The sequence below is a fragment of the Mesoplodon densirostris genome, chromosome 5 (assembly GCF_025265405.1).
Source record: "Mesoplodon densirostris isolate mMesDen1 chromosome 5, mMesDen1 primary haplotype, whole genome shotgun sequence".
Lineage (NCBI taxonomy): Eukaryota > Metazoa > Chordata > Mammalia > Artiodactyla > Ziphiidae > Mesoplodon > Mesoplodon densirostris.
Window position 1 is genome coordinate 6,689,375 of NC_082665.1, and position 15,550 is coordinate 6,704,924.

Genomic DNA, 15,550 nt, shown 5'->3' on the forward strand with positions numbered 1-15,550 from the left:
AACCACCTTCAGAATCCGCTGTGATATTAAACTGCGTGATAACATGCTTTAGGCAAGTCTGAACAGCAAAAATAGTAAGAGGGACCTGCTGTATTCTGTAGGATTGATAATCCCTAAATAAATGTGTCTGCAGTGTGAGTCAGACCTGTACAGATAGAGGACTTCGGAGTTGTGTGTGTTTCTTGTGAATCACAAAATGATTCCCACAGTACACACTGGGCTGAATGATGCTTCGAGCACCAAACTGGTTATTTGTCTTGCAAACTGGACGCGGAACTGCCAGTCTTCACGCAAATGAAGACTTAGTCTCTATCGTAGCTGTCCATCCAGCAAAAGATTAAGGAAGGCTAATTCTCATGCCACTTGAGGTGACAACGTAAGACCTGGATTAGCATTTTAAAGCTCAATAATGTAATAGATATAAGCAACACATGAATAAATCATTAAAATGGGATATTTATATTATGTCCATTTGAAACCACACACCTCAAGCTGGGTGTTGAACCCACAGGCTGGGACTACAACCCAGCTAAATCCCAGATTGGGACTTGAACTCACTGCCTTTTTTTTTTTTTTTTTTGCGATACACGGGCCTCTCACTGTTGTGGCCTCTCCCGTGGTGGAGCACAGGCTCCGGACGCGCAGGCTCAGCGGCCAGGGCTCACGGGCCCAGCCGCTCCGTGGCATGTGGGATCTTCCCGGACCGGGGCACGAACCCATGTCCCCTGCATCGGCAGGCAGACTCTCAACCCCTGCGCCACCAGGGAAGCCTGAACTCACTGTCTTTTAACTGAGATTGACACCTGGTCACAGGCCTTAATGAAACTCAGGTTCTTTATGTCTCAGCGCAGAAGGAATTCAACGAGAAGCAAAGCGATAGGTGAGAAGTGAATTTATTTAGAGAGAGATACACATTCCATAGACAGAATGAGGTCTATCTCAAGAGGCCAGAAGGGTCCTGGGGAGTGAAACAGACAGACTCCACAGACAGAGTGTGGGCCATCTCAAAAGGCTAGGTGCCCCGAAATAGGGGGTGGTTAGTTTTTATGGGCTGAGTAATTTCATAGGCTAATGAGTGGGAGGACTATGCCAACCATTTTGGAGAACGGGTGGAGATTTCCAAGAATTGCGCCACCGCCTACTTTTCGGCCTTTTAGGGTTACCCTTGGAACAGTCATGGCGCCTGTGGGCATGTCATTTAGCATGTGCTGATGTATTACAATGAGCGTATAATGAGGCTTAAGGTCCCCTGGAAGGCGAGTCTTCTGCCACCTTGGACCTAGTTGGTTCTAACCAGGTTATGTCCTATCCAATGGTCATGTCGTTCTTTTAAAGGTTGTGCCCTGCCCCCTTCCCTCCTGTTCCACCTTCTTTTGAGGAATGGCTTTCCAATTGCTGCAAGATTTTTTCCCTCACTTCTTCACTTTTATGAATTTGGGTGTCTATTTCAGACCCACTGAGTTGTTAGCGCCTCTTGTTTATAGCCGTTATGTAAATCGCCTCTTTTCATTGAAGCTAATGCTTGCTTTCCCTCTAAATGCCAGACTTGTCACCTTGAACATGCCTCTTTGCTTCTGGTTGAAGGTGAGGAGAAGGGCCCACCCTCCACTCTCAGCTGTCAAGGGGGATAACCAGCAGCGCTCATCTTCTGGAAGATTCTCACAGAAGGCTGCATGAGGCACCCCAGCTCTCCTAGCAAAGGAACATCCCTTTATGTGCCCCCTTAATCAAAACAAAGCAGAGCTGACTAGCAGGGACACACCCCTCCGCCTCCACGCCTGGAGAAAGGGACAGTGAAGGGACCAGGTCCCAGTCACCACCTTGAAATTCTTCATACTTTAAAATCATTTATTTATTTATTTTTAATTTTTTGGCCATGCCCCTCGGCTTGTGGGATCTTAGTTCCCTGACCGGAGATCTAACCTGCGTCCTCGGCAGTGAAAGCACTGAGTTCTAACCACTGGACCACCAGGGAATTCCCTTAATACTTCTTTTAAAAAATAAGAGGTTCTTTCCCATTTTGCAGAGGGCTCTGCGAATTATGTAGTCGGTCTTAGTGGGACATTTCTCCCACACCCTTCCCCACGTGCAGGGAGCCAGCGGGCACTTCTGTCACACAGAACACACGGCAGACATGTAGCCGTCAGTCCCCTGCTCCAGAGGCAGGTCTGGGGCTCTGTGTCAGTCTGACTTGGTCTCTTCAAACTACACACTCCACAAATGCACATCAACGCCTTTATTGAGATATAATTCACATACCGTAAAATTGATCCATTTAAAGTATAGATAACTCGTTGTTGGTTTTTAGAATATTCACAAACATGTGCAACTGGCACCCCAGTCAATTTTAGAACACTTTCATCACCTCAGAAAGAAGCCCTGTGTCCATTAGCTCTCACCCCATCGGCCCTTCTATCCCTATCCAGCCTTATGTAACCATTAATCTGCTTTCTGTCTGCCTATTCTGTGTATTTCCTATGAACGGAATCGTACCATATGTAGTCTTTTGTGACTGGCTTCTTTCACACAGCATGCTGTTCTCAAGGGTCATCCATGTTGTAGCCTATGTCAGCATTTCATTTTTCTTTATGGCCAATATATATTTTATGACATACAATTGTCTGGTTTCTGTTGGCAACTACCTGTGAAACTGTTGGCCTATCAGCATCTTGAACACCTAGAGAGGGGTGACCCCTGATGTTCTTTTCCTGGACCAGCCTGGGTAGCAGAGTCAGAAGCAAAGCCAGTCCAGGCAGGAGCAGCCTGGGCTGTGCCAGACGGTCCATCACGGGGCTTCCTTTAGGTCCCATCTGTCCCTCCGTCACAGCGGCCCTCCCGGCAGTGGGGCACCCCAGGAACAGCCGGACCTTCCTCATAGGGGATGGAGGAGAGACCAAGAAGACCCTTCCACCTCTGATCTTTAGCACATGTGTTTCTTGGTAAGGAGGGAGAAGAATGTTTGATGAAACTTAGCGAGTTGTGTCTTCTTGTTCCCTTATTTTCACCCTACACTTTGAGGTGTGTATAGAAAAGTGAGTCAACTATTTCCCTGCAAGAACCACCTGATCTGGTTTAATTTTTTTTAAAGTAACGATTTGACATTTTATTTATTCATTCATTCATTCTAGTTTTATTGAGATATAATTGGCATCATTTGACATTTTAAAAACGACTTTTCAGTGTGACTTACACTCATTTCTAAAGACCTAAACACTGTGCTTGTTTTCAATACAGCAGCCAGAGGGATGCTGTTAAAAAAAATCCGTCATATTCCATACAATGGAATATTACTCAGCCATAAAAAGAAACGAAATTGAGTTATTTGTAATGAGGTGGATGGATCTAGAGTCTGTCATACAGAGTGAAGTAAGTCAGAAAGAGAAAGACAAATACCGTAGGCTAACACATATATATGGAATTTAAGAAAAAAAATGTCATGAAGAACCTAGGGGCAAGACAGGAGTAAAGACACAGACCTACTAGAGAATGGACTTGAGGATATGGGGAGGGGGAAGGGTAAGCTGTGACAAAGCGAAAGAGAGGCATGGACATATATACAGTACCAAACGTAAGGTAGATATCTAGTGGGAAGCAGCCGCATAGCACAGGGAGATCAGCTCGGTGCTTTGTGACCACCTAGAGGGGTGGGATAGGGAGGGTGGGAGGGAGGGAGACGCAAGAGGGAAGAGATATGGGAACAGATGTATATGTATAGCTGATTCACTTTGTTATAAAGCAGAAACTAACACACCATTGTAAAGCAATTATACTCCAATAAAGATGTAAAAAATAAAAAAAATCCATCAGACCTGTCCCTCAAGAGCTGAAACCCTCCAGTGGCCCCAGGTGACTCAGAGGAAAAGCTTGAGGCCCCACCATGATCCCCGAGGTCCTGTGACCTGGCCCCCCTCCGTCTCTGTGATTCTCTTCTTTCCCCAATCCTGGCGCCCCTCAGGGCACCAGCTGGCCTTCCCCAAACACCAGGCGGGATCTTTCCTCTCCTGGGAAAGCTCTTCCCCCATCGAACATTTCAAACATTGCTCATCTGACACAGCATGGTTTTTTTTTTTTCTAAAGCTCTTGTCATTATGTAATGTTCCTTTGACATTCTACTTTTTTACCCTGCTAATTCTCTATTTCCCTAGCATTAATTCTACTCCATCAGGGCAGGGCTTGTATCCGTTTAGGGCATTACTTTTCTACAGTGCTCAGAACAATTCCTGACACACCACTCAATAAATATTTATTGAGTAAATGACACTCATGAATTCCGAGGATGAATTTTTGTCACCTTTCCGAGGAACACGTAAAATGTTGGTTGATAAGTATGGATGCAGATGTTAAAAGTTTTGCCAATAGAAAGAGATAAATACATTATACGATGTCTTTCATTTTTAAATTTTTTTAAAATGTTATTTTATGTTGGAGTTTAGTTGATTTACAACGTTGTGTTAGTTTCAGGTGTACAGCAAAGTGATTCATTTATACATATACATATATCTGTTCTTTTTCAAGTTCTTTTCCAATTTAGGTTATTACAGAATATTGAGTAGAGTTCCCTGTGCTGTACAGTAGGTCCTTGCTGATTATCTATTTTATATATAGTAGTGTGTATATGTTAATCCCAAACTTCCCTCGCCCTCACCTTCCCCCCTGGTAACCATAAGTTTGTTTTCGAAGTCTGTGAGTCTGTTTCTGTTTTGTAAATAAGTTCATTTATATCATTTTTTTAGATTACACATGTGATATCATATGGTATTTGTCTTTGTCTGTTTCATTTAGTATGATAATCTCCAAGTCCATCCATGTTGCTGCAAATGGCATTATTTCATTCTTTTTTAAGGCTGAGTAATATTCCATTATATATATATATATATATATATATATATATATATATATATATATATATATATATGCCACATCTTCTTTATCCATTCATCTGTCAATGGACATTTAGGTTGCTTCCATGTCCTGGCTATTGTAAACAGTGCTGCAGTGAACATTGGGATGTATGTATCTTTTCGAATTATGGTTTTCTCTGGATATATGCCCAGGAGTGGGGCTGCAGGATCGTATGGTAGCTCTATTTGTAGTTTTTTAGCAATGTCTGTTATAATACTTTGCTGAAATAGTAAAAACCAGAATAGTGGCAGAACCTTGCATTTGCATTGTACTTTATGCTTTTCCTAGGTTTACCTTCTGTGACATTACTTATTTTGGATAACATTAATATTTCCAATTTAATGACTTGTCCAAAGTCACAGAGCAAACTTCAAGGTGATTCAGGACTAAAATCTCCTGAAGTTTTCATTGAGAGTGTTTTCCCGTTAAAGTACATAGTACTTTGCATGTGTGTAGCCCTTGAGAGTTTGCACACTGTTTCACAGACATCAGCTGCCCGTCCCTTGCCCTGTGGGAAGCAGAACATGCCCTGTTATCCCTGTTAACCAGTGAGGGAACCATGACTCAGCCTGGCCAGTGTCTTGCCCTGTGGCCGTTGGCTAAGCTGAAGGCCAGGACCAGCCCTCTGCTCTGTGTACTGACTGGACAACAGATAAGGCCATCCTTGTGCTTTGCAGAATGAGGTATGACGTGACCCTCAGCATTCGAGGCTATCATGTTGGTCAGTTCTATCGTGTGAGGGCAGCCTGAAGACCCCTGGTGGGCTGGGTTTTGAAACTTGGCTGAGACGTGTCTCAATTGCTCTAGCCACGTGGCTATAGGGGGAGGGGCTCCCCCACTGCCCAGGGTGCTTTTCACCTTGACTTGGGTGGGTTCCCCTTCTCTTGGCCTGTGCAGTAACTCTCCATGAGGGGTAGTGGTCATATCCCTGAAGGGAGCTGAATGGTGGCCCTGCCAAAGATATGTCTATGTCCTAACTCCCTACGAATGTGACCTTATTGGAAAAAAAAGTTTTGCAGATGTACTTAGTGAAGAATCTTAAGATGAAACCATGCTGTGTTACCCTGGCAGCCCCTAAATCAAGTGATAAGTGTTGAGGAGAGACCCAGGGAGAAGAAGAGGAGGCCAGGTGAAGATGGAAGCTGGGGTTGGAGTGATGCGGCCGCAAGCCAAGGGACATCTGGAGCCACCAGAGGCTGGAAGAGGCAGGAAGGACCCTCCCCCAGAGCCTCCAGAGGGAGCGTGGCCCTGATTTTGTACTGCTGGCCTCCAGAACTGTGACAGAATGAATGTCCATTTTTTCAAGCCACCGAGTTTGCGGTAATTCTTTACAGCAGCCACAGGATACTAATACAATCCCTTTGTGAGACAAGACACTGAAAGGAGAGAAAGGAGGCACCAGGGGTGAAGTCAAGGGACAGGAACCTTTCTAAGAAAGTGAGGGGTCTTAGCAGCAGTAAGGAAGTTTTGAGTAAACTGAAAAAATAGGGTAACAAGTAAAAAGTTGAATTAGGCAGTGACTTGGATCTTTGACATTCTCTACAAGAAAATGAGAAAAAGGGGTTTATGAAACTTCTTTCTTGAATGCTCCAGCCAGTGGGGGCAACTTGCATTTATGGTGGCAATTACACGTCTGGCTCTTAAGTGCAATCTTGGGAGTGAGTCACCGTCTACGATTCATGTGAAAAAAAATCATTAAAATAAAAGAATAAGAGCTTAGAATCCAGATCAATTACATGTTAATAATGTTGTGAAGTGGTCAACGGCCCGAAGATTAGAAGAAACCAGAAGGTCATCTTTGGCTATCCTGTCCCTGTTTGTTCCTAGTTTCTCCTTGTTGGGCTCTCTGGGGCCCCTCAATGTTGGGATCTGATCCAGTCCCTGTTCCTGAGTTGGGAAGAGAACTGGGCTGGCCCCATGGACTTTTGGACAGCAGCTAAAAGTACCCCAATAGGAAGCCCCGTGGTCTGGTGGAGATTGGACCCAGGGTCACTGCTGGGTCCTGAGAAGTCCCCTGGTCGCTGCTGTTCTGTGCATCAGGACCTCTTCCTTCCCTCACTTCTGGTCTCCAGGACGGAGCTTCTGCTTTGGTCTTGTTCCTTCCGTTCAGTCTTCTCCCCTGCTTGGTATCCTCAATCCCCTCCCTGGCCAGAAGCATGTCCAAGTTCTGCCATCTAAGGACAGTCCCTTATAGTGACCACCTGTCTGTCTCTCCTCTGAGCATGAATCACACTGGGATTTCCTTCCAGCCTGTCTGTTAGCACGTGCAAGTGTTTCTGTGGGACTCCGGGGCTGATCTCAACATACTCCATCACAGACTGTGGAGGAGTGGAGTGAGGGCCTCAGGAAGGCCAGCCAGGTGACTGCACTGGGAGTAAAGGTAGGGACCAGGGTGGCTTGAACCACCAGTGACTTAATGGTGGAGATGGAGAAAACGATTCACCATCTTAGGAACCAGCACCACCATCCAGTTACTCAAGCCAAGGTCCTGGGAGTCATCCTTGATTTCTTTCCTTTCTCAGCCCCATAAACCATCAGCAAATCCTGTGGACTCTACTTCCATAGCATATCTCACATCTAACCATGTCTCACTCTTTCTGCTTCTATACTCTTGTCACCATTTTGCTCACCTTGATGTGCATCTGTCTCCTAACTGTAGACCACCCTCCACTGCAGCCCTCTTATGAGTCATCCTTCACACAGCAGTCAACCCAGTCTTGAGAAAGGAAATCCCTCAATGCTATATCTCTCCTCAGAATCCTCCAAAAGCTTCTCATTCTAAGTAGAATAGAATCTCAACTTTTCCCAGTGCTCTGAACAACCGGCCCCACCTTCTTGCCCATCATTCTTCCCCTTGATCATTATACTCCAGCACACCTACTTCTCTCTGTTCCTGAAACACCTGAAACTGCTCCCACCCCAGGGCCTTTGCACTTGCCCTTCTCCGGAATGTTCTTTGCCCTGTCTCTGCATCCAGGATAAAATCCCTGATCAGAAAGAGCCTCACCTTCCCGTCACTATCACGTCACACTTGTAACACTCTTCCTAGCATTTAGCACTTCAAACATTGTCATTAATCTGTTTCTTTTATTTTGCTGTCTTTCTGCTGCAAACTAAAACACAAGCTCAGTGAGAGCAGAGCCCTTGTCCATCTTGTTCATTGCTGTGTCCCAGCACCTTCAGTGAATGAATGGATGAGTGAATGCATGAATGAATCTGACTGGATTCAGTGTACCAGTCCTATCTCTCAGATCTTTATGACTCCCAAGTTTTGTTATCCAAAGTATCTTCCATTACTAACCACTTTGAGTAATCTATAACCTTGATAAGCAAGTCGTTGAACAAATAGTGACTAAGAATCAGTAGTATGTCACTAGGACTCTCCCTCTGGGTGACAATAACCTAGGGATGATTAACTCATTTTGTATAACTGCCCTTAAAGATATAAGACATTGGGTGAAATATCCTGCTGAAGAACAAATAACATGTCACATTCACCTTTTCTGCTTCACCAATAAGCCCATCAGGTGCCACCGACGGAACTTGTTTTTGTGAAATCCTAGCGACCCTGAGGCCCTCACTCAGTCAGGAGTGTGTCCTGGCTCAGCCCTGCCAGAGCAGTTGTGAAGTGTCTGCTGCTGCCCGGATGCCTGCTGCACACCTAAACGGCCTCTGTTCCCGGGCTGGCATGGGCTGTGGACACCTCACAGTGCAGAGCTTGTGGTCAGAGGATGGGTGGCTCTGAGAGCCTAGAGTCCAGAAACAGAGTTTCTCAACCTGTTGGTCCCTTAAAATACAACAAAAGCAAACGGTTCTGCCTTTCACATAGGATGGCACGTAAACATGTCAGAAACAAGACACCACAAATACAGGGGCTTAAATGAGGTGGAATTTTACTGATCCTGGGCCTAACACTCGGAGAAGGTGGTCCAAAGCTGGTTTTGGTGGCTCAATGATGTTGGGACCTAGGCTCCTCCCATCTTGTTCAGCCCTTGTCCCCCTGGTAGAAGGTGACTCACTACCATGTCCACATTCCTTCCTGGGATAGGAGGGAAGAGAAGCAGAGGAACTTCCCTTTAGGGGCACGATTCAGGATTGCACATGGCAGTCCAGCTTGTTCCCATTGGTCTGGATTGAGTCACATGACTTCACCTAGCTGCAAGGGAGGCTAGGAAGTGTAGTCTCTGGCTGGATGAGCCTGTGATAAGAATGGCTACCCACAGGGCAAGCAGAGACTCAGCTACATCCATCCCTGAGATACGCCCCTCCCCCTGGGCTATTTCCCTGTTGACCAGGGACATTCCTCAGGCTCTCTATCTCTTGCCCTCTCTAAATCAATCTGAAACCTGAAAGGGGAACTGTGGATACTAGCTCTGACATTTCCCTAACAATCTCTTCTTCCTATTCTTACTGATCTAATAGGAATGAGCACAATAGTGTCAGCCAGTTGTTTTCCCATCAGATGTCCTCCCCCTGGTATCTTCCTTTCAGTCAATACTACACCAGGCAGCCCAAGATGCTTCCTAATCCATTGCTCTGATAATGTTATTCCCCTGCTCAAAGACGTCCAGTGCCTCAGCACTGCTCTCAAAATGAAATCTAAATAGCTTGGCACGGCTTTCATCTGCATTGCCAGCCTTGTCCCCTGCCCCCACGTCACCTACCCTGTGAGCCTCAAGATCCAGTCAAGGGAAGGGAAGAGAGTGAGGAGAAAACGAAATAGAAATATACTGAGGGTTTTTTGAATAATCATTGCTATGGTCTGAATGTTTGTGTGGCCCCCAAATTCATATGCTGAAACCTAACCCACGCTGAGATGGTATTTGGAGGTGGGGGATTTGGGAGGTGATTGGGTCATGAGGACTCTGCTTATTTTGCACACGGTCCTTATAGTAGCCTTGTTGGCTCTCTGAGCCGACTCCTGGGTCTTAATCCCTGGGCTGTAACGGTCAGTTTTGCCTGTTTCTCTCTAGAGACTCTAAGCTTCCTGAAGGTCCAGAAAAGTCCCCTTTCACCCAGGCCTTGAGCCTTCCTGGGTGAAGGGAGCATCAGGATCTTTTAGAGGAGTTGCAGGCAGTTACTTCCAGGCTGGAGAGGCTGAGATGGAAATGGGCTCCACAAACTCAGTGGATGTCAGGATCCTGGCTGGCTGATTGCAAGAACCCCTCTTCCTTCTCAGAGATTTCCAGAAGAGGCAGCCAGGCCTGGTCTGTGGCTGTGTTTACTGAATCATAGACTTAACCAGGAGCAAAAGCAGTGGGTGGCCCTCAGAGGGCATGCCTCACACAGCAGGAAACACTCTGGGGCTGGTGAATGGGGCCTGACCTGTGTCACCACACTGAACTTGGAAGGCTTTCTGTGGATTCCAAAGCCTGGATCTGTTCACAGACCCAGAGATCTCCTCACACCACCCGTGTTGATCTGAGCCTTCCTGCTGAGCTCCTCCAAAGGGCTCTGAGTTCTTTCCTAGGAATCTATGCATCTTTCAGTGTCAACTGGACACAGGGTCTCTCTTAATACCAACTCCACGGGGCTCAGATACCCCCAGGATCGACTGGAGAAGGGGCTGCCTTCTGGGGTCAGATTATAGAGCCACGTTACAGAGGAAGCTACAACAGGAAGTCTGGGCTTTACCACCACCGTGGGACCTCCAACAGGGACCTTCACTTCCGATGCCTCGGTTTCTCCCATAAAACAGTGACAGTGCAACTTGCCCTGTCAATTATACAGATACTGGAAGAGCTATGCCCCTGTCTCCTCCCTCTCCCCTCCCTCTCTCTCCCATCCACAGATATTTACCAGGTGCCTGCCACGTGCCAGCCCCAGTTCTAGGCAGCCTGGGATACTTTAAAACAAAATAGACAAACATCTCAGCCCTCATGGAGTTTATACATCAGCAGAGAAATGCACATGACAAATAAGAAGCATAACAAGTAAGTAAAGTGTTGAGTAATTAAAATGACCATAAGTGCAATGTGGGTAAAGAGGAAAAAAAAAAAAAAACTGACAACAAGGCAAGGAAATCTAAATTATGAGTGACAAAGGGACCTTAAGATGACTTAGTGCAATGGGTGTCAAATCTTTTTGTCTCAGGATGCCTTTATATTCTTAAAATTTCTTGTTTATATGGATCACATACATTTTTACCATATTAGAAATCAAAACTGAAACATGTTGAAAATATTTATTTATTTAAAAATAATGACAATAGACCTATTACATGTTCACCTGAATAACATTTCTTAATGAAAGGTAACTGAATGTTCTAAAACAACAAAACATTAGTGTGACCCATGGAATTGTTTTACAATTTTGTGAATCTTCTTAATGTCTGGCTTCATGGAAGGCATTTGGATTCTCATATCTGCTTCTTTCTTTTTTTAAATTTTATTTATTCATTTTTGGCTGCGTTGGGTCTTCATTGATGAGCGCGGGCTTTCTCTAGTTGCGGCGAGTGGGGGCTACTCTTCATTGCAGCACAAGCTTTTCATTGCAGTGGCTTCTCTTGCTGCAGAGCACGGGCGCTAGGCGTGAGGGCTTCAGTAGTTGTGGCATGCAGCCTCAGTAGTTGTGGCACACGGGCTCTAGAGCGCAGGCTCAGTAGCTGTGGTGCACGGGCTTAGTTGTTCCAGGGCTCGAACCGTGTCCCCTGCATTGACAGGCAGATTCTTAACCACTTTGCCACCAGGGAAGTCCTCATATCAGCTTCTGAATTCAATCCCTTGCAATATCACATGTCACTGAAAAGCTCCACTGGACACTCATGAGAGAGTGAGAATGAAAAAAGCAAATATGTAAGTTTTGCCCTCACAGACACTGGGAAAAAGGCTCCGGGACCCATAGGTGCCCTGGAACACACTTTGAGAACTACTGCCCTGTTGTATTCCAATCTCATTTTTTAGATGAGAAAACAGAGATCCCAATGTGAGTTTATGAGGTCTGTCAGCTGATCAGTACGTGGGTACTGAGGACCAGATTCACAACTTCTTACCTTAGCCCAAGATTCTTTTGTTGCTTGATCGTTTTACTGCAAAGCAAATGCCTAGGTATTTAATTATGCTTAAAATGAAGGCACAACTTTTGAAATAAATACGGTATCAACTCAATGGCCACCCACAGCCCAAGATAAGTCATACGTGCTGGAGGAGCACAGCTGTCAATGTCATGTTACTACTTCCTCCGTCTCACTGGGCTCTGGTTTACACAATGCCCCTTTGTGCTTTCTGAAAGGCCCGTGTGTCTTAAGTGTAGCCTTGGGTACAGTGAGAAGAGTCATTACAATAACAGTAAATATTCCCTTTGATGAATGGAGCAAAGGTGATTTAAGCTGCCTCAGGAGGAGAGGTAATGAGCTGCTCTGTGTCAGCTGGTCACACTTAGAAGAGCGTCTCACCTTCTGGACAGGTGTATTTGACACACCTTGACTCAGTCCCAAGAGGCCCTAAGTCGGCTTAATCACAGCCAACTAGAGTGAATGGATCAACTCCTCTTGTTCTGAGACTGGAGGGACATAGCTACCAATCGGCACCATTTGATCTCTATTCCAGGAAGGACAAGCCCTTGGAGCAAGTGTGGTCTGAACAAACAGTGCCTTCACCAAGCTTCCCAGGTGTTGTAGGCATTAGTCATCTAGGTGTTATCAAGATGTAGAAAGTCCTGACTGGGTTGGGAGTGAGTCACTGGGCCCCATCAAAGACCAATGGGACAAACAGAAACGAAACAGAAAAATCAATATGGTGCCCTTCACCCGATGGGCCCGGCAGGGATTGTGCAAGCAAACATTTGACCACCTGGAAGGAAGGTGATGTCCCCTGTACCCAGCTGATGGGGCCCAGGGAATCGGTGGGGATCTCTAAGCTGAGGCCCAAGACCTGTTATGTTCCTCCACTATGTCTCTGATCTCTCAAGGTGGTCTGTACCCCTTTTAGAATGTAAAAATGTAAAACCAGCCTCAGGGGGGTAAGGCGGAGGCATTTCTGGGAAGGATGTAAGGGAAGGGGGCTTTGCAAGAGAAAGAAATGGGCTGTTATTAGAATTAGGAAGAGCACCTCCAGAGTTCTGAACTTTGTTCCTTTAACGGCTTTAACTAAGGATCTATATTTTAAGATTTTAGTTCCTTGTTTTTCTTCAGACATTTTTGATATCATAAAATAATTTGGTTGATAAGGCTTTTAGAGCCATCATAAATTTGAATTATTAAATATTTACCATGTTTACTGAGACTCTAGGGTAAGTTTAACGTGACATTTAATATACTGTTCTCTATAAAATAATTCATTTTCATGTTTCCCTTTTCAAATTTTCAACTCTTTGTTCATAAAGCTGTACTATAATGAAGCATAAATGGAGAAAATCTGGCCCTGTAAATACTGTCTCATAAGAGGGCTCAATACGAATGCCAACTTAAAAAAAAAAGTCATTGCTTTAAAATCTAGAGAAATGATCTAGACAAAAGTTAGAATATATAACTAATTTTATACCGTATTTAACGTTAATGTTAAATAGTTTAAAGAACTATTGACTTATTTCTATTGAAATGACATTTAAATACCCTTATCACTCTCACTATAAGAGCTGGACATTCTTATTAGTGACATTCACTCATCTGTATCACTTATGACTGGGGACAGTCACACACCTAAGACCCTGACATTAAGCTCTCTGCATTGGGTCAGTGTTGTGGAGGTGTGTAAGGTGAGAAGCTTTGCTTTTGTTCGTGTCTGACAAAGTTAAGGCCCATCTTTCCATGTATCCTAAGGACTTGGACCCCTTACTCAATTTAGCATGTTCATAAGAACATTCTAGATCTACCTGAACCAGATGCACTATGTTTTGCCCAGTGGTATAATATAGTGAATGAGAACATGCAGGCCTCTTAAATGACGCATGTTCCTGCTTCTCCTTATGTCAATTCACTCAGCAGGTAGTAGATGCTCAATAAATATTTACTGAATGAATGTCAGAAACAGATTGTAGAAGAAACAATATATATTACAAAGTCATTAAACCATAAATTTTACAAGGAAATTCCTATCTTGATAAAAAAAAAAAAAACACTTAAAAAAATGGTTGCTTAGTGGTGGATACTCAGGATGATCAGGAATTTCAGGAGAAACTTGAGAAAAGTTAGGCAGTAAACATACAGATACAGAGACCATAACCCGACTGCATTCCCAGGCATCTGGCTTGGCCCTCACAGGAAAAGATAAGTCCCCCTGGAACCTCCATCCCCCCAGCCTCGAGGGCCAAGGTGATCACTAAACTCTGCAGCTTTAGGTATTGTTGAAATAAATTACCAGGCCCCAGGTGGAGACGCTCTGGACCCGGGGCTACCACGTCAGCAAACCGAAACATAACTTTGGTGGCCCTGTAAATGCTCTGCTTGACCAGAAGCACAGTGTCTCTGGCCAGCCACTCCCCAAATGCCAAGCCAACTCTGGGCTCTACACTCAAGTCCTTGTTTTTTATGCTTTATCCTGTAAACGCCTCCTGCCTTCTGCCACATTTTGCCATTTTCCTAATGGAGACTGTCCACTTCATGAAGGGTTAAGTAAAATTTGTTTGTATCACCTAAGCTGTCTTTAATCATTTTTTAACAATACCTTTGGGGCCTGTTAAAGGAGGAACTAAGGCATATTAAACTGTTTTGAGTTTCTCTGAGCAAAAATCTATTTAAATTAGGCAGCACCAGACTGGCAATGGTTCTCAGCTCTCCACCCACTGTCCCCAGAGAAGAAAGATACATATAGAGAGAGTGTGGAGGCAAAGACAGGAAATCACTGGTTGATTGTAGCGTGAGGCATAGCTGGCTGTTTGCAATTGGTTATCCTTAGCTTTTGATTTGGGAACTTTGAGGCATTTACAGGCTTAGGTTCTGATTTGCTTATGAAGCTGCCACAGCATCAAGCCACGTCAAGACTAATGGCCTCTTTGTTTAATTAATTTAATGGGCCTAAACTGCCACATTTGGACTTAGAAACCTATAAAAACTTAATTTTAGGACAGAGCTTTAAAAGAAATAGTTGGCCCCAAAACAGCCACATTTAGACTAATATATAGTATGCTGGCTTATTTTTTTAATTTTTTTTTTTTTTTTGCTACTGGATATTTTAGTTTGCAGTGCACTAGGATGTAATTCAATTCAGTAGCAACCCAGTAGAATTAACTGTTCACACTATACAGAGTGTGAGTCCTGTTTTGGATGTATTTTGAGAGGCAGCCAGACAGTGTGGATTAGATTTTTGTATGGATCAGATCTTGGCTTTGCCTTTCACTAGCTGTGTGACCTTGGGCTAGGTGTTGACCCTCTCTGGGGCTCAGCTGTAACATGGCGATCATAACACCTGCCTCAGAGGTGTTGTGAGGGTAAGTAGCCACCCTGATGATTGATTGATTGATCTATCTATTTATCCATCTTCTGTCTATGTATCTATCTATCTAGCTATCTATCACACAGTCTGTAGACCAGGCTACAGTGTTTTGGCACAATCTGTGCAGGAAATACAAATGCTGTCATTGACTACACTGCATCCAAAAATGATTCGATTTTATGCTTTTGTCTCTCTCGCTCTCTCTTTTAATTGAAGTATAGTTGATTTACAATGTTGTGTTAGTTTCAGGTGTACAGCACAGTGATTCAGTTATACAT